Raw genomic sequence first — 6,121 nt, 5'->3', positions numbered from 1 at the left:
AGGGTATTATAATTTTCATTTTAGTTGGAGGTCGGGCAGTCTGACTTTTTTGTTAGAGCGGGGGTGACTTGTTATTTTTTTTTTTTTTTACCAGTTTTTTATTATGACTTTTCATGCTTTATTTCAATGTTCCTTGAAATATAGTTAATAGTTACATACATTTTTACATCAAAAAACATCTTTCATTTCTGCAATGGTTTGTAAAGGTCTGCTAAATCCAGCCTGGTCATCAGAAGAAAATGTTGGCATTGTACATTTATGCAAACCATGAGTATGTTACATTTGTGTATGCGTATCATATCAAGGTTTCTAAAGCAATGTAGCAAATGAGCTTACTTTATTATCAGGAGATGGAGGGAGTGGTGGATAGTGTATCACCCAGGCAGGACAACTGCCAAGCTGCAGACCTTCGCAAATCATTGTTCAAGACCAACAGACAACAAAACTGGCTGTCTGAGGCTGAGCAGGGATAGTACCAAGAAAAGTGTCTGTTTTTTGCTGCCACATTGCTGCTTTTCCAATGGGGACTGAGCCCCACTGTGCAGGATTTAAGGGGATATATTGGCATAACTATGTTTCCATTAGTTTATAATCACCTGACAATAATAATTGTTGTGTTTTTATCACTTTATAATAAACCTTTTATATCTACATACAGAGTAGACCCTCTTCCATGGTTTCCCCAGTGTTGTTTCTACAGTAGCCCAAAATGGACAAACCAATCACTGGCTCTAGATAGGGCCATCTGGGTTTTCACATCAGCCACCATAATTCTCCACACTTGGCACACAGAAGTTTTAGTTGGTTGCAATGTTGCAACCTTACTGCCAGATGCCACTAAATCCTATAGACTACCCAAAACATGATTTTCTCTAATCGTAACCAATTGTTTTTGTGCGTAACCCTAACCATGTTAGCCACAGCATTGTTTAAATGTTACATTTCAGTGAATCATAATGATGTGCAAATACAAAGTATCCATGGTTTGCAGAAACGCCAATATTTTTTTCTGGCAATTGGGTTGCTTTGCCACAAAGGATAACAATTTTGTCTCTGTATCAGGGTTTTATTAATGTGTACGATGGTAGTCCAAAATAAAAGTCTCATTAAGACCTTCAGGTTTAAATTGGGGTAGACGTTTACAAACTGTACTAATTTAAGTTCATTTTATTATTTTGTTATGTTGTGGGAGGGTGTTGCAGTTTTTTTCTGAATCAAGATTTATGGTTCAAAGAAAACATTAATATCTTTTATACAAAGTGAAACATAAAGTTCATCCCCCCTCATCACCCCAATCATATTGTACAGTCTGGAAACAATGAGACTGCTGGGTAGATTACTGTGTTATACAAGCATATGGTGTCTCTTCCCATGACACTGCAAAATAATGGCCTTGTCGATAGTCTTATCTTGTAAAATGGAGGAGTAGGTAGTTGATGTGAATGTGGGAGTCCAAGAACTTTTCACTTCAAAAGCATCCCTGATTAAAGCGACTTTAAAACCAGACAAACAGAGTTATGAGTCATAGGGAGAGTTAAAAAGTGGTCACACCTTTGACTCTGAAATGCATCAGGAAAGCAGTCGATTGCCTTGTGATTCAAGAGACAGTTTAAAAATAAACTAGCAGCACCAGTGTCATAGTGAGCTTGTGAGATGGTAAAGGTAATCTCAAAGTGTGGGCATAGCAGCAGTGTAACTCCCCGGGGAAATCAAGAGCTTTCACAGCTGCCCTGCCCGCCAGCAGTTGCAACACAACTCTAAAATGACACGGCGATCGGACGAAGACAGACAGAAACTTGAGCTCGACCTTAAATCGAAATACTTCAAATACACCCCAAACTCGTGGGTGAGACAAAGCTGCATGTTTCCAGATAAATACACCTCTGCCTGAAGTGCAGCTGAACATGAAAGCGTGTATAGCTTTTGCCCTGCAAGTTTGATATGAACCGTGCATCTGTTAAGAGTTTTGAAAAGTAAATATTCCCACTTGTTTTGTGTTATGCCAACTGCTCTGCATTCATGAGAGGAATATAGGTTAGACTATGCTAAGAGCAAAAACATCTGGCCCAATTTTATTGGATTTTAGATAATTTAAGCAAACGAGTATACAGAGTTACTGTATTTGAATCACACGGTGAAAGAAGTGCAGAAAGTACATAAAATGAAGGAGCTATCGTGACTTTTTACACGTCTTCTACCCTTTGCTTTATTGTGCTTTTATGAGTCTTGTAAATGTAGAGAGCTCTCTCGATGACGTCCCGAATCCCAGAGAAATAACATCACTGGATGAAATCAATGGAACAGAATGAGGGATGAGAGGATTTTAAGCCCACATAATATAAAGTGTTACATTGTCTGGCTTACTCTGACAGCTCCGGAGAGGGAGAAAATAGCTTGTGTCTGCTTTCCAAAAAAGTGCCAACAGATTGTCAGAGAGTCCAATATGTTGTCCAAATAGATAAAATGTCAAGTGAATAACAAACCAAAAAAACATCTCTTGCCTTTACCTTGACACTTTTCATTTCTGGAAATTAAGCTTGCGATAGAGCTGGATATGAATAACAGTCAGTCAGCCTCCATAAGGAGCACAGAGCTTGTTGTTGCTTCACTGTGCAGGCTCGGTCAAAAAAATTGGCTTTCCCTGGTGACCCTCTGGCATGAGTGTGCATGCACAAAAACATGATCAGTTATGGATTGTTGTATTTCAGGCAATTTCAGTAGATTCTTTATTACTTCAGATGACAGCATGTCTTGATTAGAGCTTTTTTTCCCACATCCCCAAATCAGCTTGCGACTGGTAAAATCATTGAGCAGCCCTCCTGGTTTAGGCAAACTCCAGAATGAAAATATCTTGTACTTCGATTCTGCTTCTATGAGTCACACAGTTGATTTAAGACGTGCAGTGGGTGATAATTTTATTCCTGGTATGTGGGTAAAGTTGTAGAGACACAACTGCTCCAGAAGTGGTTATCGATTGAAGTATCATGAGTCATCAGCCTGTTAGTGTAAATGCATGTGAACACATAAGTCTGAATGCCACTCTGTAGCATCTGCCGCTCCTCCCTGTCCTGATTCTCTCGCTCTTCTAATAACGCTCTTCTGAACACTTGAAGCGAGTGCAGTATATGCAATCTATCAGTGTCGTTAAACTGTTCTGTGAGTGTGACTACAGAGCAGTAAATCCTCCGGCAGCGTGACTCTGTCATGTGTCAGGATGTGTTGTCATAAGCAGATATATCTTCTGCACTGCCTGTTTTTTTTTTGTTTTTTTCTCTTTTTACAGAGGAGCACCAGGCGGAGCATTTGCAAAATGTCTGTTATTGAGGAATCATTGAAAATCTGACATACAAGTGTTCAGTTGTACACAATCAATCCGTCATTCATTTGTGATTATGATGTCGGATGACTGATTTTATACAATCAGCTTTTAAAATATTCAGATTACAGCTTATGCATGACTGGAGATGGGCACACTTTCTATAATGATTTTGGAATATGACAGAATATTGTACATCCCTGGGCATATTACGTCCCATTGAACAAAAAACAAATCAAAACAAGGAAATACAAGGAAAATATCATTTTCTGTAAAAAATAAAAACCCATAATAAGCAAGTGTATAATAAATATGTCATTTTCTAAGAACAATCTAACTTATGTCACATGTTTAAAAGCCTTTTGTTTATCAAATCAATATTGTAAAAATCCACTCAGCGACATACAATTGACCGCTCGCTAAACCCTGCCCCCTGTGGTTACCGTTGCTGCGCCTGTCAAGCTCTCTGTTCTCGCTCAGCATGATGAAACCAGGAACAATCTACCAGTGGAAATTCTTGGTAATTTTTGAATCAATGGGTTCTAGATTTCACACAGTGGTACACAAAAGAAGCTTCTCATTTCAAGCTGCTGACTATCAATTTTCCCAGCTGAAATGACAACTCTGGCTGGCAGATTATATCACCTGTAGCTAGCTAGCCAATTAAGCTTCAAAATAAAACGTTTGCTCCATTAATTGACTGACAATGCAGTCTCCAGCTGACTTTTTGTGAAGCAAAATAGCATATTAAATATTAATTTGATGGCTGCATGATATTAAAGACTGAGGCTAAAGCTGCATGTCCCAGGCAAAAATCCAGTGTCTTTACCAGCTGAGAATCAATGTAAAAGAGATAGAAAAAATCAAACAGCGTTGTTCTGGTATTGCAGAGTAGAACTAGTTGGTCCTAGTCTCAGCTACAGGCCTATTACACATTAGGCAGCATGATGACAGTCTGATCTTACTTTTGTCTTTTTTTATTTCTTATACCTTGTTTGGCTGCTTAGTATACACACCTGGACAAACAAGACAGAGGCTACATTTAGGCCCATGCTTTATTGTCTGTATATTTGAATATGTTTCACTTTTAATGTTGCAAGAGAATGTTGCTTTCAGATGAGTGTGTTAGCTGAACATATTGCTATCTCTTGTAGTTTTGCAGGGGTTGCAATGTCCCCAAATCCAACAGCACCAAAGAACCACGACAGACATGCTAACGTTACCCTACACTCTGATACTTCAGCATCCAGGACCGGCTGCCCTGCAGTGGTGATATACTATATGGTGAATGTGCTGGTCATGAAGGGGGCTTTTTTTGTCTAGAGGCCCAGACACACCAAACCGACATCAAAAGAACTAGCAGTGACGAACACTGACTGTCGCGTTGCCTAACGTTCCCCCTGCGTGAGAGGAAATAACTCTCCATACCAGCAACCAGCGGTAGTCTGTATTTGTCATTAAAAAGGGATCCTTTCAACAGGATGGATATGAGATGCTAGTTAGCCACTTAGCACATTAATAACACAATCCGATGTGAAGAACAAAGGATATTTACCATGTGCTAGGGAACAAGAACACTTTCAGCTAAAGAGCTCATTGCCCAAAAAATAATCTTACCTCATATAACAAGTTGGTTTCAATCTTACCCCCTCTTGACCTCAACTTTACAGACTTCTTACTGAGCTGAACTACCATTCAGAGGTGATTTAATTCACCAATCAGCTCCGCCACCAATTAAACATGCTGAATCGGCTGATTTATTGTTCAGGAGGTTTTTACTGGGAGCGGAATTATTCGCAGAGGTCTCTGTTTGGCATGTTGGAGAAGGGTCGCTAGCCCAGCATCTGCTAATGTGTGCTCACCTATTTTTCTCTGATAACTTAAGATCCAGACATGAGCCGATTTATGAACAGATGTCTCTTCCTCTTCAAACAAACCCACCAGGTGATTTAAACTGGTAAAAACACTGCATAAAGCAGTTTCACATTAAAAAAAAAAAAAAAAAAGATTTTTCCAAAGCTCTTGTTGCGGAAGGGCTGCTAACTACAGTGGCCAATGCAAAAATGGGAATGGCCCTATGTTGAGCAGGTGTTTGGTTTTTCCGTTCTGGGCTACTGTGGAAACATGGCGATGCAACATTGTGATCTTTGTGGACGAGGATCTGCTCCCTATGCAAATATAAACGGTTCTTTATAAGGTAACATGAACAGTTCTTATTTTCAGGCTATTATGCACCAAATAACAGCCTACATAATTATATTCCATTTCTGCCAATATATCCCTCTAAATCCTACACACTGAACCGCTTGCTGTTTAAATACAAAGTACCACTGTTTTAGCACCACATACAACATTTCAACATGGAGAGATCTGAAGCTTGACAGGCCCTCTGCAACTTTTTTTTATGGTTGTTAAACTATGACTGGACAACTGCTGTTCGGGGGACTGGTTCAACTAACGGTCAATTCTTAGCTGACAAACTGTCCAATTATATTACATTTAGCTTTCACCATTTTCATGGCACATTACTTGTGTGTAAAGAACATGGAGCTGCTGTCTATACCCAGGAGGAATTTTCCACCCTTGGAAGCAACATAAAAGTCCATGAGGCGAGTTCAGAGAGTGGAGTATACTGTATTACGTCAGATAACGGTCACACACAGTCACAGGAGGAGAGAAAAGCAAGTGAAAGTTACCATCGGGGTCTTGATCACTAAGGCAGAAACCATACACATAATTAATCAGTCTTGCCTTCAGCGCTGTGCTCTTCAGTCTTAACCACCTACGCAGCTGTTTACAGCAGAC

Source organism: Epinephelus lanceolatus, chromosome 9 (genome assembly GCF_041903045.1).
Source record: "Epinephelus lanceolatus isolate andai-2023 chromosome 9, ASM4190304v1, whole genome shotgun sequence".
Lineage (NCBI taxonomy): Eukaryota > Metazoa > Chordata > Actinopteri > Perciformes > Serranidae > Epinephelus > Epinephelus lanceolatus.
This window is presented reverse-complemented; position numbering follows the sequence as displayed.